Genomic DNA, 25,862 nt, shown 5'->3' on the forward strand with positions numbered 1-25,862 from the left:
TTATTTTAGCATGCGCAACTTACCATCTGGTGCCCTGTAGAAATATAGCAGTAAAATGAGTAATATGTTACTAAATCCTGTTGGGGTGATTTCTTTTAGACATCTCGAGGTCATCATTTTGGTAATTTGGAAGTAATTTCAAAGACATTTAATAAATACATGACTACATAATTACTCCCCTGCTGACCATGAAAGTTCTCTACTTGTAAAATACATCAGTTAGGGATATGAGTGTGTGAGTGTTTATGAAATTACTTCCAAATTACCACAATTATGACATCAACATTCATAAAAAGGAGTTTAAAGTGCTGCTGAAATTAGAAAGTAGAATAAAATTGTCACCAAATAAGAGTGTTTCCACTGGACTGAGTCTGTTCATGAACAAGCTGAATGAAGCCAGAAATATCAAGAAGTCCCAGAAAAGCTTCACTTCGAGGGTCAGAAGGCTTCAGAAGGCTTTTAAATGGATATAAAATCCCCAATAATTAGGATCTGATCTGGACGAGTCCCAAGATCTGCAAGAGATTCAGAGAACTCTTCTAGTAACTGGGAGTCAGAGGTCTGTAGATGACCACCAGGTGAAAGGAGGAGGATGAAGCAGGACATGAGGCTGCAGAGAGGATGGAGAGGCTCTTCTCTGCTCCAGAGGACAATCCTTACATTATAGCTGTTGTTATTTACTTAATGTATGAGTTCTTTTTAAATTATGTTAATGAGCCCAAACTGTTAGCTAGCTAATAATGGTAACATTGATAACATTATGTGGGTTTAATAACAGGTTTACTTCTCCACGGTCCTCTCAGCCGGAGATAAACCAGAGCCGCTTCTCCTCTTCCTCCACAAGCAGGAGGATTAAAAAGGAAATCAGGAATTCCTGAAGCTCAAACAGATCTGACAGTCTAACTTTACTCTTCTTGTCACTTTCACGGACCTGGGCTGCATTAATAGTGACGCAACCAGGAAATGCTGCGAAGGGTAGACTGTCCCCTTCACAACAGGCTGACGCGGCCTGCAGGTCTCTCTGAAGGACCCTGCCTTTGCTGGCGGCGAAGGATGCTGCCCCTGAACTGGGACACAGCCAGAGTCATGCAGTAACTAACGTGGCCGTCATGGCAGACAAAAAGTGTCGATCCCCGAGTGCGACCTGACAGGCAGGAGAGTAGACTTGTAGTCAAGACCGCCTAAACCGAGACCGAGACACTACCAAGACCAGAGAGTATCAAGACCAAGACAAGACCAAGACCAAGACAGACCAAGTCAAGACCAAGACTAGTTCAGCTCAAGAATGAGACCGAGACCGAGACCAAAAAAAAACAAAACATTTTTTTTGCCATTTTGCATGAGTTGTAGAACATAAGCACCATACTGGGTTCAGCTGCTTAGTATAAATATGAGATTGTATTATTTCAACTACAGGCACAATAATACAGAGACAGTGCATGTCTTGTGTGTGAACTCACTATAAATGTTTTCATCAATTGACTGAAATCAAATATGTGTAGCAATTGCATGACCGCTATTTCTACACTATTTAAGGATTGACTCTTGAGTGCTGTTAAGGACTGACACGACTATCGTCCCAAAGTTGTCTAACAAAATAACAAGCCTCCAACACCACCCTGCACCTCAAAAAAAGTCTAACGAATGGCAAATATGTTACTGATTTATATTGGATTTAATCTGTAGATGAATTTTAAATATTAAAGATACACACAATTATCAACTTGAAATTGCATTATTTCCCATTATAGTAGCCAAATTACACTGTATAATATCAGCATCACTGAAATGGCATAGGCCTAATGCTAAATCAATCACAACGATAAGCATATATTATTCAAAGGCCAATGATGCCATATATTTATTCAAACAAGGCCATTATAAGCACAATACTGTAATTAAATACATAGACACACACGCAGGTGCACCAAAAAATGCATTAAATCAAATGCAAAATACAAATAGTTTACAAAACTGTACTTCAAATTGTACATTAGCAAGAGGAAGAACTAGTGATCACAAGATTCTGTCACCTTGATGTGTGTAATGGCATCTCAATTATAACACACTTATATATATGAAGCCTGTAGTTCAGTGGGACAAGAACAATAGAACACAGACATCACAAACAAAGAACAGATACATAAACTAATACATTAAAACTGTAGAACGAAAGGCATACTGTATCATGCACCCATTTGTGTGTTGAGTGAGTGTGTCCTCTGTGTATGTGTCTTTTTTGTAGCTTTCTGTGTGAAACCATTTGTGTGTCTGTAGTTTTGTGAGTGTGTGCTGGGGAGTGTAAGCATGTCAGTAGTATGAGTGTGTTTACTTGATGTATGTGAGTTCACATGTTAAAGCTGTCGTTGATTGCACTTCAAGAACACTAAACACTGCAGCTTCTTATGGCCTAGCCGTGCTCTGTGGGGTCTCATTAGAATGCCTCTTCTGCTAAAAACTCTCTCTACTGGGGCAGAAGAGGCAGGGACGGAGAGGACTTTTAAGGCGACATTGTGTAGTTGAGGGAAATGCTCTTGGTTTTTGACCAAAAGGTCAGTGCATCACAGTCATAGTCATTCATGTTGTCCAGGTACTTGCTTATTTGTGCAGTAATGCTCGAGTCCCGGGTTGTGCTGTGCTGCATCTTAGACGCATTGTAGTGTGAAAGAAGACGCTGTTGTTTCAGGGGTGGCGGTGAGTCACGGCACAATTCTCCTGCATCTTCTGCATCTTCTGCTAGAGGTGCAGCAGTTGCATCCTGGTCTAACTCTCTGATCAAAAGGTCTGGAAAAAGGGGCACACACACATACACACAAACATAATACTGGATTAAACAGGATGCTGATGATGACAGTATAATAACAATAACTGTAATAATAACAACAACAATCATAATAATTATAGCCACCTGTTAATGATTTCTTAAGGTCGTCTCTGAACCTCTTCAGTGCTGGACCGGATTCCCTATTATGGACATCTAAATCTACCCAGCTCAAACCAAACTGGGGATCAAGCATGGCGGCAAGGAAGTAGATCCGATGATTAAATGGCTCCTCGGGATCCCCCTGCTCCATGTTGATCCTTCTGAAGATCCCTGAGAACCTCTTCTCTAAAGACTTTTTTAGTGCTCTGACTATTGTCACAATCTACGGACGGTGGGGACCACCATGCTGATGGTAACCACAGTGTCTCCCTCTGTGAGGTCTGTTGCCTCAGAAAAAGGCTCAAGCTCAGTACAAAGGTCTTTCAGCTGGGCCCATTCTCGGACTGAAAACACAATATTTTCTGGATCACATTTGCTGCATATTTCTCTGACATCCCAGTGGTCAAGTGTGGTGAGAGCTTTTAACTGTTTTAAGGTGCTATTCCAGCGTGTGTTGTTAGCTGCCGGGATAGATTTATTAGCCCCAAAGTGGGTCTCAAACATGTCTCTGACCTTAGAACTGCTGTGAAGCAGGGTTGTGAACTTGGTGGCCTTAGCAATGGCTCTTGCTATTGCCTTCACTTCTTTCATGCCATCACTGACGACCAGTTTGGAGCGAGTGTGCGAAGCAAGACAAGCGCTCACCTGATGACCACAGCTGTTCAAAGTCTTCTACATGTTCCTCCCACATCATTTCATCATCAAGGTCATCACTGTCACTTTCAGGTTGCTCTGAGTCCGGCAATCTCACTTTAAAGGCCCGCTTCATGTTGGATGCGTTATCTGTTAGAATGAAGCTTATTTTGTTGCTAAAGCCATACTCCTCAACAATTTCATCAAATTCTGAGGCGATTCGTTCACCACAGTGCTTCCCTGTGAAACGCCGACAATCCAGCAAAAAGGATTTTAAACTGTAGGAGTCCTTGTCTTCGCAGGCAATATGTGCAGTAACTCAGATGAAGGAGCGAAGCCTCCTGTCAGACCAGAGGTCGGCTGTAAGTGCAACACTTGCCTGAGCTTCCAGCGCTTTGATGATGTCATCCTTAACCTTACTGACTAGATAAGGTATCTGCTTCTCTGTCACGCTGGTCCTAGACACAGGAGTGTTATTGCAGTCCATGACAGAAAGAAAGTGTCTAAAATTTGGATTTTCTACTAGAGACAGGGGCAGAGAGCATCCAATGACAAGGTCCTGGAGGATGGCTTATGTAATGGCCTGTTGCCTGGATGAATTTGGAGCATATAAGTGGACTCTTTGCGCAAAGGAAGATATTGTCTGCTGTGTGGTGTCTGCCATCGCCAGTGATGCAGGTCCTGCTTTGTACTCCAAGTACCTGCAAAATAGGGAAAGAGACATCTGTAAGACATCTGTTCATATTCAACCACAACAAACTGTCTTGCAAGTGATATGAAAATCAGGTCTTTGCATTATGAAACCTAAATCCAATCCAGTATGACACATGAACAGATCATCTCTGTATTTGACTTCATCTTTTTGCATAACTGCAGCACTATGCCTGCTCCTCCTGTCAGCCAACTAACTTGTGTGTATTGTTGATAAGAAATGAAACCAATCTTAACAGAAAATAGACTTCTACTCTATAAGGTCTGATGTTGTTGTCTACAGAATCTGTAGCCTAAACCATTCTGCAGCTGTAGTGGCATGATAGCCTCATAGGGCCACACAGAAGAGGACTTAACCGTGTTAACCACATCACACATTATACATACATGTACCACATCAAACATTTAATAAAATAAAATATATAATAATAAAGTAAGGCTGCATTGCATGTTGATCATGTAGGCACGAGAGGGAGCAAGCGTGTGTGTGTGTGTGTGCGTGTGCTCTCACTGATTGACAGAAGGACTGTGTGCAGTGACACCGTACCATACCATACCGTGCCGTACACCCCCCTTTCCCTTCCTCCCCACCACCATCACCACGCACGGTGGTGGTGGTGGTTTTCAGCAGGAGCTTTTCCGCCTAAAATAACTGGACTTGTACCTAGAATCATAACTTATAGATAAATAAAGCTGCAACAAAAACAAACACTGAAGCCTCTTTAAAGCAAATATTAGGTGGATTCTTATTTACTTCTCCTGTTATTCTGTGATATTTTATCAGTTTGAGCCTCTAACAGGTCGTCAGTTCATCTGAAGCCAGCGAGGAAAATCATTCTTTAAAAACTGACTTTAAAACTCTGAGAAACATCTGAATGTAACACTCAGCACTTTATATTAAAAGATTCCTGTCAAACAATCAGAGTTCATCACTGATGTTCTCATAAACAACCACCAGAGGGCGACATGAGCTCTGCCCAGGTTTAGTTTTCAGAACTGCACTAAATACACTTCTGAGGTATTTGTACTTTACTTGAGTATTTCCATTTCTGCAAATATGTACTTTTTACTCCACTACATTTATTTAAAACACTGTTTTAGTTACTTTACAGATTACATGCTGCGTCAGAGCTGAATCAGCACTTTTTGAAATTAATTTATTTGATGAACAATCAGATTAAACACATCTTATATTCATACAAATAATCTGAAAAGTGCTGAATATACTTTAGTATTCAGTGAGAGAGTGGTGAGGGAAGGTGACAGTCTCAGTGTTATAAACTCAGCTATCAGTCTGGTTTCCTGCTCTACGTCCCTGACTGACCACATTAACTAGGCTGGTAGAGTCCATACAGCACTGACTGTATCACTAGCAGGCTCTCTAGTCACCTGCAACCTGCAGAGTGCTACATACTGTCAGAAAAATGTGCGCTCTAGTAACACAGTTTTTCTTAACCTTCAGAGAGAAAGAATCACCAAAGAGAGTTCCTTTGATCAATAATCTTTTACTTGCAGCAAGGGGAGCAATCATACACAGTAACAGGTTGTAAGGCTGTCTCTGCAGATCTCCACAGAATCATATTAAACAGCAACATTTATAGCATCGTCTTCACAGGTCACACCCAGTGATCGCGTAACAGTCACTGTTGAGGAACAAACATTATTAGTTCATGTTTCTCATGTCACATTCTCAATGACAGGTGGTGTTCGTTTCAACTATTGTTAGTGGTTACATGCAGTGTTACGGAACAGCTTCGGTGATGATATGCTGGCTGTATATATACTGGCCTAATCCTCCGGTCAGAGAAGACGCAACAACTTCTTCCCTTTATTTATTTATCGTCTATCCAAATGATCAGGACACTGTAGTATTTGTATGTGTGTGTGGTTTGTGATGTCTGCAGAGGACAACAACAATAAACTATATTAATAACAATTAACCTACAATACAGTGGCATTAATAAAATAACATTCATTACAATAGACATGAATAAGGTGTCATACTGCAAATCACCAATAGGGGTCAGTGTAAGATCATTAAACAACACTACAGCTTGGCGCAACAGGCCGGTCACGTGACCAAGCTAAGCTGAGACAGCCCAGGCAGCTACCGGTCTGGTCAATTTGACACGCTAGCATCAATATGATAGCAGCCTCAATGAAGGACAGCTACACCGCTAAATAAACAGTCACAGAAGAAAATAAAATGTATGGTAATTAACTGAGTTACATGTTGGGCCGTCTATGTGTCATGGGGTTCAGTAAGACATGCTAAATGGTAAGCTAACAAGCAAACCGAGTTTAGTAACCTGGTAATATTAGCTCTCATCACATATGAAATATAAACAATATCCACTCATCACGTAACTTACATCATCACCGACGCACACTGTTGCACAAAGGAATAAAGAAGAGCGCTGACGATCGGTGGACGATAAACTCAACTAAACTGCACAGAAAGTGTCGAACACACTGCGCATGCGCAAACAGTCCATCAGTCTCTGCATGAAGCAGCTTGCTGTGACGTGTACTCCTCCTCCCAGCAGATGATTCACAACATGCAGGTTAAACAATATATGCATCATTCAGGAAACAGACTGCAACAACTCCTGAGACAGGATGTGGTATTCATTTAACCACTTCTCCTTTCACATACAAACACACGGGGTTATAGAAATGTCACACAAGAGTTTAACTAATATTGTTCCATCACATCCCTCGTGTTAAACCTTCTCAAACACCTGTCTATGTTGCTGTAGCTCACAGACACGTCTGTCTATTAGAGACACCTGAGACAACTGCAGGACAGTCAGCATAGCCATCATGACACTTGTTTATCGAGGCTGTGTTACTGTGGTGACATCCAAAAATAAAGAACTAAGACAAGAGACGAGGACAGAAACACAGTGAACCACAGCTGTGGGCGTCACAGGAAGCAGCGTCTAACATGTGATTTACTGGAAAGAGCTCAAAGTGAAAGTTGAGTTCAGTCCTGGTGTCAGTGGACGGTCAGCAGCAGCAAAGTGACGACTGGCTGTGAACTGATGTCCTCCATGTGTTTCTGAAGTGAAGCTCAGTAAAGAGGACTTTGTGCTTGTTGTAGTTGTGACAGGAAGATGAAGATGTTTGTGGTGTTTGTGATCCTCGTGCACGGTAAGATAACCTTCCTCCCTCTGATCTTAAAGTCCGTGTAAAGCGGCAAAAAAAATGTGTTATGAGTTTGTAACACCATAGAAACATGTCAATCATTGACCACTGAGCCAAATTTGAAAGATTAAAAAAATTGCTAAGTATATAAAATTAGGTCTCAAAATCATGGAAAAACAAGCACTTCTTTCTGCTGTGAAACGCTGGGGGCGTGTCAGTTAGAGGCGCTGGAACCACGCCCATGCAGCACGGGGGGGGGGGGGGGGGGGGAATACAGGGGGCGTACACGTCATGTTAATGACGTCGGTGTCTCCCCAGGTGTTCCCCAGGTGTTCCCCTTGTCTATCTAAACCCGCGGACAGTTTATAATCATATAGATGCTGTTATAACGTGTATTGATTGAGATCCTGACCCACTAAACATCCTGGAAAGTGACGGAGTGAAGTTGTTCGCGCTAAATTACATAATTATACATAATCACCATCAGTAAACAGGACGCTGTCTGACTCTGTCACTCGCGGGGACGGAGGCTGTTTTCTGGGGGACAGTTTCCTGAAGTCTCGGTCAGGAGGGCTGGCGGTCGTGGTGATTTATTTTCGTCAAACACTCGGTGAGTTAAACACCCTTGTGACAAGCGTGACAGACGCTGTTTTGTGAGCAGAAATGTGAGGAAGAGTCGGGAGGACAGGCGGAGGACGGACAGGAGGACAGACGCTTCTCCACATACAGCTGTGGGATTTGTTTTCCTCATATAAGTTACCAAAGACAGTTACAGTTACCACGTTACTGTTGTTCGGTCCTGTAACGTTGCTTTGTGGGACATTTCTCTGTATTTAGTTGAGTGAAGGACCTGTGCAGTTATCAGACTGTCAGACCGACACGCCCTCGCTCCGCGCCTCCGGATTATCCGTTCACACTGGGACGGCTCACCAATAATGCGGCCCTGATACTACCTCCACATACCGACGGTGGGACCCGCTGTCAGCGGGACGGAGAGGGTCAGCGGAAGTCAGCAGCGGCCACATCTCCTCCCGCCGACTCGTTGTCGGAGGTTAGCTGACTGGTTGGCTGGTTAGCTAGCTGCAAACTACTGTAAGCAATGCTATCCACGACTGGAGAGCGAGTGGGAGAACCACTGAAGCTGACGCACTGAACGGCCGGGTTAATGCAAATCATATCATTTGCATGATGTCTGACCCGCCCATTAAATCCTGAACACAGAAATGTTGAAAAAATGTTGTTTGTGAGCCGAGCTCCAAAATTAAATTCTAAATGGTCGAATGGCTTTTACATGTTTTAAGGAAACACATTTATGACCTGTTTAATGTGTTTAGAAGAAAATGGCTGATTTTGCTTTACACGAACTTTAAGTACCTCAGAACACTTCTGAGGTACTTAACAGATTACATGCTGTGTCAGAGCTGAATCAGGCCTAACAAAAAAAAAGTTTGGTTCCTGTTGGTTGTCAGTTGAGGTCATGGGTAGGTAGGGAAATTATTTCATTTTTCCAGTGGCAGCGAGTGATATGTAAAAAGCTGCTAGCTGCTATGCAAGCAAGCATTGCTATGTTGTTACATCGTCATAAATATGGACATGACATCTACACATGGAGATAATATCGACATTACGTCTGCACTGCTCGATCGTTGCTTTTTGTAAACAAAACAAAGCAACAAGAAAAAAGTGTTTGCTTCTGTAGCTATAGTGGGATCTCAGCCGCTCCACCTTAGCCTAAAGGATTTTCTAGAAATAACCAGAGGTGAGTGGCTGCCTGCAGAAATATAAACTTTATACGGCTTTTCCACACTATTTGTAATGCTGTTACTGTGATGATAAAAAAAACTCTTAAATATTGAATCTGTGTCTATAATAACCACACCCTGACATGTAAATGTGACATCTGTCTTGGTTTATTTAATTTAATTCTAAATATGGACAACTGACTGCATTTTATATGAATCAGAAACAGAAATACTTTATTGATCCACGATGAGAAATTGCAGCATTACAGCTGCTCCCATTCAAAGTCAAGAATATACAGAAGAATAGTAGTAATAATAATAATGATAATAATGATAATAATAATAATGATGATGATAATAAACTATATATATGTTGCATATTTATGATAGCAGCCTACTGCAACTGTACTTTTATTTTACCATTAAATGTTGTTGTATACATTATCATATTTTATAATGTTCTGTCATGGAGTTTATCACTTCACTTCACTGCTCACAGAAAAGAGAGCTGCTCACTGCCAGTTGCAGCTTCTTATTTTGATCTGCAGACTTTGTACATTTTTTGTCATGATTGATTGTTATTATTAGTAGAAATTATCAAAAATCACAGTTACATGTCAGGATTCAGTTATTATACACAGATTCAATATTTAACTGTCATGTATCATCACAGTAACAGCGTTACATACATTAACAGCTGTAAACACATAAAAACATGATAACCGGTTTGGTGCCGACCTGTATACTGAACATATAAGGAGTAGTTAACGTTTATAATCTTCAGAACGTTACAGACGTTGTTTTTGTTTCCTATCTGTTTCCTGAATATATCCGTACGAGTGTGAATGTGTAAATGAGACATTAACTTATAGCACTTTGTAGAAGGAGCTTTATAAAGTTCACTCCACTGACTCTTATCAGTTCACGGAGCGGAGCTGCCGGTGACGTATCGCAGCCGCGGGCCAACCCGCTCAGTGAGGCGTCTTTGTCTCTGTGGATCTGTGCCGGTGTCTATGAACCGAGCTAGTTCCCGCCTCATCAACACGAGCTGAACAATAAATCTAACACAGAAAGAGAGGCGGGACTTAAGGCAGAACAGCCAATCATCAGCCGGTCAGTCCCAAAGCCGGTGTCATGTTTGAAGCAGCAACAGCAGAGGGAGGAGAGAGGAGAGGAGGAGAGAAGGAGGGAGGAGAAGGAGAGGAGAGGAGGCAGCTGCAGCGAGAGCAGACACAGAGCGGCCGGAGAAACTGAGAGACTGTAGAAAGTGAGAGCAAAAACTGCAGAAAAAGTGTGTGAACCGTCTCATGACCGTCTCAAGCTCATAAAATAATTTGGGTTGCACATAAATTGACAGGGTTGGTCGGATTTTTTTTCAATCCTCAGCACATTTTAAATTCATTTATTTGATCAATTATATATCATATTCATACAAATAATCTGACATGTGCAGAATATACTTAAGTATATTTACCTGAGACTTGAGGATCACGCCTCACTTCAGCTCTGTAAATGTAGGAGGTGTTGGTGACAAAGCAATGTTTTGTTATTCATCCATCCATTTTCGTCCGCTTAACCAAAATTCATGACTTGTTTTGTCATTTCTCTCAATTTTACCTCAAAATGTACTAAAATTAATGAAGAAATTCTCATGATGAACTCCAATTGGATCCTGATGAACTTCTGATGTTCAGTGAAGTTAAATATATTGTCTGGTTGTCTCATTAGCAGAATATTATTACTACATCATGTTGAGGTGATTTCTTTCAGACATCTTGAGCTCATTATTTTGGTAATTGGGAAGTAATTTCAAAGACGCTGCTTGCTGAGACATTTCCCCACTGACAGAGGAGATTAACATTAGATTATTGTGATTTACACATTTAGAGGATGATTCAGTGAGAGAGTGGTAAGAGAAGGTGACAGTCTCAGTGTTATAAACTCAGCTATCAGTCTGGTTTTCTGCACTACGTCCCTGACTGACCACATTAACTAGGCTGGTAGAGTCCATACAGCACTGACTGTATCACTAGCAGACTCTCTAGTCACCTGCAACCTGCAGAGTGCTACATCCCTCGTGTTAAACCTTCTCACACACCTGTCTATGTTGCTGTAGATCACAGACACGTCTTTCTAATAGAGACACCTGATACAACTGCAGAACAGTCAACACAGCCATCGTGACACTTGTTTATTGAGGCTGTGTTACTGCGGTGAAAGGCAAAAAACAGTGAGCTAGGCTAGGTTGAGGAAAGCTAACCAGGCAGCAACAGACTACCCAGTAACAGAGGAGCAGTTCTAAAGCATATGGTATAAAGTCTAAAGTTTACTACGGTACAAAACCAGCTTGACTATGAACGACTAAGAAATCCAAAAATAAACAACTAAGACAGAGAGACACAGTGAACCACAGCTGTCAAGCTTGTGGAAGTCTCCTGTGGGCGTCACAGGAAGCAGCGTCTAACATGTGACTTACTGGAAACAGCTCAAAGTGAAAGTTGAGTTCAGTCCTGGTGTCAGTGGACGGTCAGCAGCAGCAAAGTGACGACTGGCTGTGAACTGATGTCCTCCATGTGTTTCTGAAGTGAAGCTCAGTAAAGAGGACTTTGTGCTTGTTGTAGTTGTGACAGGAAGATGAAGATGTTTGTGGTGTTTGTGATCCTCGTGCACGGTAAGATAACCTTCCTCCCTCTGATCTGATCGTCACCTCGGTCCAACGTCATAATAATAATTCATTTTATTTGAAGGAGCCTTTCAAAGCACTCAAGGACACCACACATAACTACAACAGTACAACAAAAAGAGAGGACAATTTAGTGCAAATGAATAAATAAATAAGAGGATGCAATTACATGGTGCCAGCTCAGCACAGAATTCACACTCTGCAGTCCTATACAGGAAGTCAACCAGGCAGCGTTAGGCAGGGTTGAGCTTCCGGGGTGAGAATAGTGCAATAGAGTGAGCTCACTAACACACATTGTGCATAAAAAGTCTGAAATCTTTGAGTTGAACTAGATAAAAATGTGTTTAATGTTGTGTTGTGTTGATATTTGTTTTGAGTATAGAAGACTGTGCAGTCACACTGTCCTCAGTTTTATGGCCTGTTGCAGCAACTGTACAGGACAAAGTCCACACAAATGATCCATTGAAACTCATTTATTAGTTTGATACTGAAGGTGTGTCATGTTTTATAGCACTACAGCAGGCACGTGCACACATCGGGCCAAAGGGGCTGCTTGAGTCCCTGCCCCTTTTTTGTGTTTTTTTAATGAATAAGTAAATTCCTGTTGTGCATAGAGATGTAAAAAATAACAACTGCAGTGTAAAAACATCCAGCCCATTGTGCTGTACGGTAGTGAAGTCTGGGGTCCACTCAGTCATCAGAGCTCTACCTGCTGGGACAAACATCCAACACAATCCTTACATGCTGAATTCTGCAGATATGTCCATATCAGTACATCAGTACACAGAAACACACCAACAAATGCATGTAGAGCAGAATTAGGCAGATACCCACTGATAATCTACACTCACAAGAGAACACTCAACTCTTTTAACCACCAGTCATGTTCGATTGTACCACAGCAGGCCCAAGGGGTGATTGAGATCCTTTTAGCCTCGTAATAAAAAGTGCCCTTTTTTTGTGTTTTTTTAATGAATAAATAAATTCCTGTTGTGCATAGGGATGTAAAAAAAAAAAAACAACGGTGTAAAAACGTCCAGCCCATTGCACTGTATAGTAGTGAAGTCCAGTGGTGGACCGTAACGGAGTAAATTTACTTGAGTACTGTACTTAAGTACATATCCAGAGGATTTGTACTTTTGTAACCCGGGTGGGAAAACCCTTATTTATTTATAATATTTTCCCTTATAAAGCAAAGTTGTCATGTGATTGCAGCGTACGTCATCACGTTACGTCATTAGAGCGCGACCAGTCGCGGTAACATGACTCGGCTGTGGCTTGCTGCCAGCAGTAGCGAGAGGAGCAGGCAGGGGAAATGTTTGCTGCAGGTACGTCGTATCATCGTTCACTTAATTCAACATCAGCCATTCCAGATCTAAATGCAATAACTGTTGAAACTAGTGATGGCGAGATGAAGCTTCATGAAGCATTGAAGCTTTCCATCCAATTGGTTCACACATGGGCCAAAGCTTCATGGTGCTTCATTTGCTCTACTGTGCCATCAAGTGGACAATGAATGTAAAACAGGCAGAGTGATTGTAATGACACCAGGGCTTGAAGCTTTGAATTGAATTGTGCTTAAATGATAATGCAAATAAACAAATAATATACTCATTAATATAGTGTCTGTTTTTCTGATATAATGATGACAGAGGGGAAAGTTGAAACAAATTGGGGAGAGGGTTGTGATGTGAATGTGTTACTCGGGACAAAATGTAACGCATACAATGAGGAAATTGTATTAATTTAAAAACAACAACTTCTCCACTGTGCTGGGCTTGGGCAGTTTCTTTTTCTTTTTTTTTGTTTTTGTTTTTAAGATTTTTTCCAGTCATAGACAGCTTTATTTATGACAGTGGATAGATTGGAAAAATGGGAGAGAGAGGGGGTGTGACATGCAGCAAAGGTACTCCAGCCAGGATTCGAACCGGGGTCCGCCGCGTTGGTGACATGCGCTCTAAACACTCAACTACTTATGCGCACAGTCAAATGTTTTTTTTAAAGGATTTGAGGTGATGGGGGACCTCCATTGTGTTTCGTTGCCTCTCATATTTCGAATCACATGCCAAAGCCACAAACCTGAATCAGTCACGTGGTACAGCCGGCTCGCGAGGCTTCGAACGTCACTACATACGTCATCGACACAAGCCTCGATACGCGCTTCACAAAAATCTTCCTGGACTACTCGACACACGCTTCGAAGCCTCGGCACGGAAGACACATCACTAAATTTGAATGGCGTTGGCTTAGCCTAGCCGCTACCTGTTGATTGTCGGAGCGGTTAAGTGTCTTGTATGCCTAGTTCTCTGAATGTGTCCTGCCACATGAAGTGTTAGAAGTGTAACGTGATTTTATGATTGTGTGTATTATCTTTGTGGCAAGAATTGAATGTACTGAAGCTCTTTAAGCTAGTCACTTACATGCAGTCCAGGTAGTTGCTGGTACTGCTATGCATTTTGGTCTGGATGCTTGTCTTGGTGATACTGACGTACTGTGATGAATATTTTGATATAACAAATATTATGTTAATGATTTATATCGATTTATATATATCATGCTGTGATTATATTGTACAATATTGGAATTATTGAATTTGAGATGCTGCTATTTATTTAATGCAGCCTGTGTTAATTGGTTGTAGTATTTCTTGAATGTTGTGTGCACACTAGATATTTAATTGGACCTGTTTCCCATACAGGCCAGGTTGATGGCGAGCTGAGAATTAGCCTGGGCACCAAGCCTGAATACTGTGTCTCGAGAAAAGCCAACAGAACCCCCACTGCTCTGGTCAGGCTGATAGGAGGCTCCTTTAGGCAGCCGCTCCCTTTTCCTAATTGTTTGGCCCCTCGCAACTCACTAACGGCCCCTACACACAGCACACACACTCACCTTCCAACCCTTGGACTTTTCCCCTTCCCCATTGGACACTAATCCGTTGGGCCGTTGCATTGCGGTAGAGCTTGAACTCTGTTCTTTGGCATTTGGGCCTGGTTAGTACTTGGATGGGAGACTGCCTGGGAATACCAGGTGCTCATGAATTATATGTGCTGTGAGTCCTCCGATGTTAACTGACGAAATTAATTGTACATACTGATGTTTTTTACGAATGGCCATTTGTATTTGCATTCCATATTTCTATTGTTATTCTATTTAATGTTATTGGTATTCCACTATTATAATATATGGTGTCACTAAAATCTTACTGTGTTCCGTGTCTCACTCTCCGCTCCTAGAGCTGAATCTAGTCTTCTGATCCTAGCCCAGATAATAATGTTGTATCTGTTAGTACATAAACTGTGCATTAATAGGGTAGCATACATGCTTATACTTGAGTATTAGATTTCTTTGGTACTTATTACTCTTACTTGAATACATTTCCAAGACAAATATTTTTACTTTTACTCGAGTTAATTTCTAGGAAGGCTGAAAAGTACTCGTTACTTTCAGGTCTGCACTTTTTTTTTTTTTTTTTTCTAAAATACTATTGGACACAAGCTGTGTTTGTCAAAGAAGGAAACCTATCACAGTGCACGCTCTCCACTGGGATCTACGTTAAAGCAGAAATACGTCATCCCTCCCCATAAGGATACCACCAAAGTAGCCACGCTCTCGACTGCGTTTGTTAACACAAAACTGCGACTTTGGCTGCATCAGGAGAACAAAGACAATCCACTGAGTCTCAGTCTGAGTCTGATAATGATCCGGAGCAGGAACTTTCAGAAAATCCTTGGCCTTATCTGGACTCCATGTTTGACTTTAACAGAGTAAAAAACGTGGACACAAATCAAATCAAATCAATTTTATTTATATAGCCGAAAATGACAATCACATTGCCTCAGTGGGCTTTACAATCTGTACAGTGAACAACATCCTCTGTCCTTAGACCCTCAAATCGAGTGAGGAAAACTTCACATGTTGATGGAAAAAAAACCTTTTAACAGGGTAAAAAAAACAATGGAAGAAACCTCAGGAAGAGCCACAGAGGAGGATCCCTCTTCCAGGACGGACAGACATGCAATAGATGCTGAGTGTACAGAAAAGAGCAACAATTCACAGTTTACAAGTTACATTAACAGAAAGTCTGATACAAGTTATGTAAAGTGAGTGGATCCAGGAGACGACCGAGCAGGACGAGGCATCACCAAGTGGAGCCCGAGCCAGACGACCTCCTGTCCACCATGATGACCTGGAAGAGGGCAGGCCACACAAGATCATTAGTAACAGACAGAGAGAGGGATCAAGATTTACAGAAATATAGATATGAGGAGATAGCGAAGCAGAGGAGAGCAATGATCCAGCAGAGCCCGGGGTGTGACGATCCAGATCAGTCCGTGTTTCAAGACAGCTGCAGCCCGGAAACAGTAGATGGTCCCAGGGGGCCGTGGTCCATCAGAAGGGAGCCTGAAAGAAAGAGGGGAGGAGGAGAAAGAGAAGGAGGAGAGAGAGGAGGAGGAGGAGGGGGAGGAGAAGCTATAGAGAGTGAGGTGTCTGCACACTTACACATTCAGAGCTAATCTTTAATAGTGATAGTTGTTTTCCCTTACTGTGAGGTAAGAGAGATGGCAGATGTGATGTTTACATATCTAGGAGTGTCGTAAAATTACTTCTCTTTTCTCAGTTGGTCCAAAAGATTTCAAAGATCAAAAAGTCACCAGGAGTCTTCAAGGCTGAGTGCAATAGAACTTTATTTGCTGGCAAAAAAGAGCGGGATCAGACACAGACAAAATCTGTGAAAAAACCAAACTGACCCGAGGCTCAAAGCCCCGAACATCCTCTTTTAAACACAGAAAAGTGGGTGTGTCCGTTCAGACAACATGGCCTCCACCAATCATTATTCTGCTTAATTTCTGCTGACAGTTATTTCTCTATGGAAAAAAACCATATTTTTTAATGGAAAATCCCCATACTCTAGTGGAAAAACCCTGTATTACCTTCTGTGCTTGCGCGAAGATTGACGTACGTGCAGAACTGCATGTCGACCAGTTGCACCTCGCCTTGCTTTGTTTTTTTACATTGGGGCTTTCTCTGTGCTGCTATCACCGGCACTTAGAAACTCTGGCCTTGAGGCCTTCAGGTTTTTATAACTCAGTCCCCTACTTGATATATCCCATTATATCTGACCACTCTTGGCACTGCATTTTTAAACATAATGAAGGTGTTACATATTTGGTTATATGATGTAATTCTTAGATTTGTGGTTACATTTTCACACTTGACATCATCTGACTATAGCAGCTTTAAACAGTAGATGCACTTTTCAGTCAGCTGGTGCCCAGCAGTATGTTTCAGCAACTCTTTCACACTTGTTACCCTTTGTTTCTTACTTCTATCATTATAACAGTTTTTATCAGTTACCATTAGTCACTATTTACTAACTGTGGTTATTTTATACTGACCACTATCTACTTACTATGGTTATTTTACACTACAGGGGCCCCGGAGCAATTATACAGCTCCCTGTGTGTACATTAAAGGTTAGCTGGAGGAGAGATTCATATGGAGGCATAAAGCTGAGTCTATCTCCTATACTAGTTGTTCAGAGCTGACTTAAGGTACACATTGCCATATAAGCATGAAGAGACAATCCGGTCCATTTAAGGCTGTAAGTTCCAAGAAGTGACCTCAGCGGAAGTTAGATAATGTACAGGAGGAGGCAGACTAACTTCTCTTTCTACTATTGGATAGATGGACCCTCAATCCACCAAAGTGACCAGTTGGAATAAGTGGGACGATGCGAGGAATTAGACTTTAAAAAGGCGCGCACAAGCAGAGAAGGGTGTGGTATTTTGCAGATTCCAGATATCGAAGGCGATAAGACTTCTGTGACAGCAGAGGGCAAAGCATTGGGCAGAACTTTGTCATACATTTGAGACACCCAGGTAGCAGCTGTGCCTGGACGGACGCTGGCATTGAGATCTGTTTTCAATAAAGATTTCTCTAACATCCCACCAGCCTGGCTTCCACAGAATCATTTATCAACATACTACACACCGACACCTTTGATGAAGAAAGCCCAGAAACTACAAGAGTGTAGAGAGTGACACAGCTTGCAGCTTGTGGGAACAGAAAACTAAACAAAGGTTAGAGAAATGCAATATTGATCAGAATAAACAGCAGGCCACACAACATAATTAGTAACAGACAGAGAGAGGCATCAAGATTTACAGAAATAAAGATATGAGGAGATAGTGAAGCAGAGGAGAGCAATGATCCAGCAGAGCCCGGGGTGTGACGATCCAGATCAGTCAGCAGGAGCCTGGAAACAGTAGATGGTCCCAGGGGGCCGTGGTCCATCAGAAGGGAGCCTGAAAGAAAGAGGGGAGGAGGAGAAAGAGAAGGAGGAGAGAGAAGAGGAGGAGGAGGAGAAAGCTATAGAGAGTGACACAGCTTGCAGCTTGTGGGAACAGAAAACAAAAACAAAGGTTAGAGAAATGCAATATTTATCAGAATAAACAGATTGTTTCTCGTCGGCAGCACAGTGTAACTCTAATACTATAGGAACTCATTGAGACTGACACCGACCCACTGAGAAGCTTACAGTTGATATCAGGGCTAATTAAAGGCTAAATGGAAGAAGTGAGTTTTGAGTTTAGATTTAAAGGCGTCAACAGAGCCAGATTGTCTGATGTCAGCTGGGAGGTTATTCCAGAGGAAAGGAGCCCGATAGGAAAAAGCCCTGCAGCCAGCTGACTTCTTCTTGATCCTGGGAACCATCAGGAGCCCTGAACTTTAAGAGAGTAATGCCCGAGTTGGAGTATATGGTTTAATGAGATCTGACATGTATGACGGGGCCGTGTACAGTTTTGTATGTCATCAGCAGCACCTTAAAGTCTGATCTTAGATGCACTGGGAGCCAGTGCAGAGACGCTAAGATTTGTGTAATATGATCAAATTTTCTTGTTCGTGTTAAGACTCTGGCTGCAGCATTCTGAACCATCTGAAGACTTTTGGTGCTCTCACGTGGAAGACCTGAAAGTAAGTCATTGCAGTAAACCAGCCTAGACCAAACAAAGGCATGAATCAGGATCTCTGCATCCGCACTGGACAGGAAGGACCTAATTTTAGCTATATTGCGCAGATGGTAGAAGGCGATCTTGGTAATTTCTTTGATGTGCTGATCGAAGGAGAGTGTAGAATCAAAAGTAACATCTAGATTCTTGACGGCTGATCTTTGAGAAATAACACAGTTGTCGAGAGTTACAGTCACCTGGTCAACATGGTGTCTCTGTCTGGCGGGGGCGATGACCAGCATCTCAGTTTTTTCTGAATTTAGGAGCAGGAAGTTTTCTGACATCCACTTCTTCACTGCATATAGGCAGGTCTCTAGCTTCATGATTTGTGATTTGTCATCAGCTTTTAAGGGCACATACAGCTGAGTGTCGTCCGTATAGCAGTGGAAATGTATTCCATAGCTCCGAATAATTTGGCCGAGAGGTGAAATATATAAAGAGAAGAGCAAAGGGCCCAAAACAGAGCCCTGGGGAACTCCATACTTCACAGCAGTAAAAATTGATGACGTACCATTGTAGGAAACACATTGTGTTCTTTCGGACAGGTACGATTTTAGCCAGGCCAGAGATGCCAAATTGACTTTCAAGTCTGTCTGACAGTGTGACATGATCTATAGTATCAAATGCAGCGCTGAGATCCAGTAACATGAGCACTGAGGTCGAGTTACAGTCTAAGGTAACCCACATAGCAAAATTGGTCTGGCCCAGCTCTGGCCCACATAAGGCACTTGCACTCGGCCGACATACCGCAAAGAATGACGGCCCCCCGAGTGGCCCGGATCTGGTTTGCCAGAGCTGGCTCACACATGGGCCAGCTCTGGACCAACTGTAAACACACACAGTTGGTCCAGAACTGGCCTATGTGTAAGCCAGATCCGGTTGGTCCATGCTGCATCTGGCCCGGATTAAAAAACAACAGTGGTACAATTATACAAATGACTTTATTTTCACAGCTAATTGCCAAAATACATTTCCAATATTGAATAATCAATGCAAAGTGTTATCAGATAAGTGCAATATGCATCGGAACATTCAGTACTTTTTTCACAATTCAAAAAGCGGCAACATTTTAACACTGAAAAGTTGTATAGTTGGCAGTATATGACTGCAGCCATGCTGCATTCATGGTAAACACACATCCTTCATAATAAAAGCACAGTATCAGAAATTATAGACTTCAAAATAAAAGTCTGACATGTTTCCATTCACATGTACGACCCACTTGGGTCCTGACCCATCAGTTGAGAGCCACTGGCATAGACTGTTCAAAAACGTACAATGCAGCAGAATGTTGCATAATACCTTAACATATACTTACAACATATCTGTCAGCAAACACAACATGTCAAGAGTCTACAGAACATTATTACGAATTTAACATTCACTGCCATATCTTCAGTTTAAAAACCAACACTGAACATTTTAGACAAAACAACTTGGCACAGACTTTCACACCATGCATAGGAACATCCCGTCTCCATGTGTTCCACCAGCAGTAGCACCTTACAAAAGGTGAAGAGAGTTCAGATCAAAAGTCTAAAATGCATTACGCATGAGAGCTTCTCTCACTGTCCATCATTCTCATTTACTCACTTCCTCCGCTGTTCCCATCAGGTGCTTTCTGCAACCATTTGGTAATCCTGGTCTGTGGCAGCAGAAGTCAGACACACACATACAAACACACAAATTAATGAATATCACAGTACAGTTCACAAGTGACACATCTGATGACAGATCTGTCATGCATTGAATGGAAAAGACATTCATGGAACTATTTAACAGTTTTTTACTTTATTTAAATGTTGTGATGATGAATGCAATCACATTGCTGCAATTTAAGTTGTTAGAATACACATATAAAGCACTAGGGATGTTCCTGATTAAACGACTGGTCATGTAAATGTTTCAAACATCGCTTGTCGTCACCAGAAATAGTGTAATCTAGTGTAAAAGGTGGCAGCGAGTCCGGCAGTATCTCAACATAGAAAATGAAAATAAGGATGTAGCCTGTGTCAGAGTAAACTGGCATACCGGTATAAGTGCTCGACCGGAGCAATGCATAACCACATTCAGTACCCACATCACACACACATTCACATCAGCCTGCTTGCAGATCTTGCCAAACAAATTTCTACAACATCCCCCCCTCAGAGAAGAAAATAACAGCTGCACCCCCCCAAATAATTATTATTGCTATCATTACTGTTTTTGCTGTTGCTATACGTCATGTTCCATGCATTGTCAGACATTGGGATGGCATTTAGCTCGGCAGCAGCAGCTTCTCCATCATCACTGAACACAACTGAACTCCGATTTTTATTTAAATGAGGAGCTGTTTGATAGATACCATTGATCCCACTGTTCAACAACCAAATGCTGATATAGTTGGCACTTAGTGGCACACATTAATGACCTGAACTATGTTAATGAAATGTGTCATCTTCTCTGACCGAACAGGACCATTGCGTCTCCGAATTGAGGTGTTAAACGCTGACATGCTGTGTGGCTACCGTTAGCAGTGCTAGCAGCAGCCTGCTCTCCGTGCAGGATAACGTCCACATCTGATGATTTTCCAACTTTTACTAAATCATTTATTATTAGATGCTAAAATCATAACATTCCATCCATTTCTACATAGGCACTCTTTAAAAAAAAAGAAAAAAATAATTAAAATACCACTGAGCCATCAGCTATTCTGGATTGCACAACCTCATCTCAAACAGGCTGGGCTTTGAAACAGTTTTCTTTACCTTGTAGGCCTTGATTAGCTCCTCTGTTTTTCACCAAGATAGAGAATGAGGCCTCTGATCACAGCCTCTCTTCTGGACTCAATGCTGTTGTGCTATAAAAAAAGAAATGAGATCATGCTAAGTACAAACATCAGAATGCTAATATATAACTAACTATTTAACTGCAATAAGTACATGCCTCATTTACCATGTCATGGGTCTCATCAAGTTTCTTCCCAACAGCGTAGAGCAGGGGTATTCAACAAAAATTTGAAAAGGTCCAGTTAGAGAAAATCTCCTCAAGCAAAGGTCCGGGACATCATAATGTCTAACTTGCGTTGTGATTGTGATATATACAGAAGTGGCCGAGTAGTTGTATCAACTTCTGTAATAAACAATGGACTCTCAAATCAAGGAAAATACAAGTTAAAAACATTTTAACAAAATGTATTGTTAACATTGAAACACATGCAATATGCTACTTTAGATATAGCGTTGTGGCCTATGAACACGTTAAAGAAGGGCTGCATTTTAAAATGATATTTAAATTGTGCATCTTAAAATAAAGTGCTTAATTTCATAAAAAAATCAAATAAAGTGTAGAAGCAGCAGCTTGAGTCTCCCTTTTTCTGTAACTTTCACATCTCGACTTAATAGTCTCAACCAACTTTACACGTATAGATCTCAAAACATCTTAACAGTTTTAGTTTTACAGCTTCTCATGTCTTCCCACATGTGGAACGAATGTGCAAATAAATCCCTCCTGACATCACACAGACAGACAGACAAACAGACAGACTCTCTCGTACTCTCTTACATATGCATGCACTTTGCACACATTCTATCTCATTCCATATAAATTTGAACTTAACAGTCTCAACCAATTTCATAACATATAGATCTCAAAACATCTTAACAGTTTTAGTTTTACAGTTTCTCATGTCTTCCCCACTTTCTGTTGTTTAGTGAGAGAACTGAGCTCTAGCTTGTCCTGCCAGGATTTTAAATCTGGGCTGGAATGGTGTCAGGGCCATTCTCATGCACATGTGCAGGTGCTCATTGGTGAGCCTGGAACGATACTTAGTTTTAATTATGTTCATTGTGGAGAAAGCTGCCTCACAGCTGTATGTAGATCCAAACATAGTCAAGATGTACAGGGCTACTTTCCTCAGACCTGGTCAAGCTGTCTCAGAGACCATTTGGAGCCAGAAAGTGGCAGGGTCATTTCTTCCAAACTGCTCTTTCAGGACCACATCTGCTTGGAGATCAACCAGTTGCATCTGGAGAAGCCCAGCATCTGCCCACTTGAATTGCTGTGTGACTTCCTTTGTGAACCCTCTGACATCAGTGATTAGAAATGGGTTCTGAATGAATATGGTGAGCTGCTGTCCAAAGCTGAAGCTGTCAAAACGTTTGCTGAAGTTTTCAATCAGCTTATCAACAAAGTCAAGACAAGAAGACACATCTCTCTGTCCCTTAACCTGTTCCTGCACTGCTGGGAAGTGTGCACAGTCCCCCTGCAGGTCTTCTTTGAACACCTCAAGTTTCCTCTGAAAGGAGCGGACAGCTGTCATCAGTTCACAAATTGAATTGTCCTTGCCCTGTAGCTTTGTATTCAGTTCATTCAGGTGTGAAGTGATATCAACCAAAAAGGCCACATTATCCATCTTTTTCTCATCCTTTAAAAAAAGAGAAAAGTGTGTTGCTTTCTGACTTCTCAGCTCTGCCAAGAAAGCTGCTGATTCCCTTCTGATGGACCAAAATCGCTCCAGCAACCTGCCTTTGCTGAGCCATCTTACATTGTTGTGAAGCAAAAGATCATCAGCGTTTGCATCAACTTCTTTGAGGAATTCCCTGAGCATGCGATGCTGACAAGAAGAGGATGTATCATTTTCATCATTGTGTTCATCACGTCAGCATGCTCATCTGACAGGGTGGAGCATAGGACAGATTGATGAATAATGCAATGGTAAGAGATTAGCTCAGGATTGTCCTCTTTCATTCTTGCCACAGCTCCTTTCTCTCTCCCTAGCATGGCAGGGGCTCCATCTGTGGTTATTGAAACCACTTGGTTTGGCTCTATTCCTCGCTTTGTTAACATCTCCTTAATGGCCAGGTAGATGTCTTCTCCTCTTGTATTGGTCTGAAGGGAAGTTACACCTAATATGTCTTCACAGAACTCTTTCTTGTCTTTGTTGAAGAACCTTGCATACACTAACAACTGGGCATTGTCAGACACATCAGTGGATTCATCTACAGCCAAGCTTACACACGGTGCCTTATGAATGGCGTCATCCAGCTGGGCTAACACATCCATGGCTAATATTTCACTTTTCTTTGTGGCTGTTGATGCTGAAAGAGGTATTTGCTTTATTTTGTCACAAAGCTCTTCTTTTTGTTTACCCTCAAATAATGTTTCTGCTACTGCACTCATGCAGTCCTTGACAACACCTCCATCTGTAAAGGGCTTTTTGTGTTGACCTAAAATCCAAGTAACTCTGAGGGAACATTCATGAGCACGTTGTTGGGCAGTGAAAGAATGGGTTAAAATCCTAGTGGATTTTTCATATTGGGCTCTGAGACTGCTAATTTTCTGGGACCTCAGTTCAGACTTGGGTGGGTACGATTGTTCAAAAGCTTTGTGCTTTGTCTCATAGTGGCGTTTCACATTGCCACTTTTAATTAGCGCCACGGTCTCTGAACATATGAGACACACCGGCTTTGTGCTGTCTGCGGGAAGAATGAACAGGTATGCGTCGGTCCATTCCGTATTGAATGCTCGGTTTTCGCTGTCTACTTTTCTTCTCTTAGAAAGCGCCATCATTATTTGACTTCTCCTGACTCCCACTCACTTGTCTGTCCGTCTTCTCTCCATGTATCGTTATAAACTCCTTGCCTGTCGCTCGCCTCTCGTCTCTTTTAACTGCCTGCATGAGTCGCGACTAGCAATGCAACGTACCTTGAATGCAAAAATGTGATTGGCTGAGTAACATCACGTGGGTGGCTTAACTCGCACGCGGTTGGTTTGTAAGTTTCCTGGTCAACTAATCCAGTACCGTAAACCTCGGTGTAAAGTCTGCAAAAGCTGCGCCGCTTAAAAAAGAAGAGCCCTGTCTAAATTGAAAATAATTTAATTATTTTTTGACTATAGGCTCGGGTCCGTATGGGATTGCGTCTGGGTCCGTACTCGGACCCCGGTCCGCCTGTTAGTGACTCCTGGCGTAGAGGCTCAACAGCCTGGGTGTGTAGTGGTCCAACTTCCCCAGTAATGTGAACTGTAGTGGCTTTAGTGTGATCCTCCATAATTCATCCTTGATCTGCAAAAGAGGTCAGAAGTGAGATGGAGAAACATCTTGAGATACAGAAAAAAAAGAATAACAGAGACACAGAGCAACAAAAACAGAGCAGAGTCATGCATTTTATTCTGACAGCCTCATCAGGCTTACTTTTGCTGCATTTTAGACTGGGCAGTCACGACATTTTTTTCAGTGAAAGACCAGAATCTACGGAAGCGCATTGCATTCACTGGATAAAAAAAAATTAGACACATTATCTCGTAATTATGAGAAAAGATCTCGTAATTACGAGATCGTACTTTTACAGTAAATACTCCCAGTAATAAACTGAAGGTATCACGAACGTATCCGGATTTCAAAGTAAAGGAAGACATGAGAAAAAACAACAAGAACAAAGCATTGTTTCAATAAGTAGTGCAAGATTCATAAACTGCTGGATTTATCACTTCCCAGACTACTTGCATGCATAATATGAAGTGTGTACTGTGTACTTTTCGAGTAATCCTGTGTCAAAATCCTTAACAGAGAAAAAGAATAAGGACATTTCGCCCAACTTTTATGTGTTATTAAAAAACGTATTTTCTATTAGTAGAGCAAGATTCATATACTGCTGAACTAAGTTCTCCCTATACTTGTGTAACTATAGTACTTCATGTACTTTTACTGTGTACTATTTAAGTAATCCTCTGTCAAAATCCTTATCCTTATGATGCTTCATGGGTCTGACTGAGACTGCAGTCTGAACCACACAGTCACCACCAGCCGCTCATCAGAGTGGCTTCAGTACGATTACAATAAATGTTATTCACAATCAATGACGCACCTTTCCTTATCTCATAATTACGAGATCTTTTCTCGTAATTACGAGATAAGGTGTCTAAGTTTTTTTTATCCAGTGAATGCAATGCGCTTCCGTAAGAATCTCTGTCCCCCAAAAATTACTTTTTGTCTGGTCCATAAACTAACTGAAATAATCTAACATGTGTCC

At 41.7% G+C, this 25,862-nt stretch overlaps 1 long non-coding RNA gene across 1 annotated transcript; it reads right to left on the reverse strand.

Moving 5' to 3' along the window:
* Positions 1 to 1,750: 1,750 nt before the first annotated feature.
* On the reverse strand, positions 1,751 to 6,733 carry LOC115577590 (uncharacterized). The gene is made up of 3 exons (XR_003983219.1): positions 6,640 to 6,733; positions 2,909 to 4,257; positions 1,751 to 2,784 (listed from the first exon to the last, which is right to left on the reverse strand). It is a non-coding gene; the product is annotated as an uncharacterized LOC115577590 (long non-coding RNA).
* Between the last annotated feature and the right edge of the window lie 19,129 nt (positions 6,734 to 25,862).

Source organism: Sparus aurata, unplaced genomic scaffold (assembly GCF_900880675.1).
Source record: "Sparus aurata unplaced genomic scaffold, fSpaAur1.1, whole genome shotgun sequence".
Classification (NCBI taxonomy): domain Eukaryota; kingdom Metazoa; phylum Chordata; class Actinopteri; order Spariformes; family Sparidae; genus Sparus; species Sparus aurata.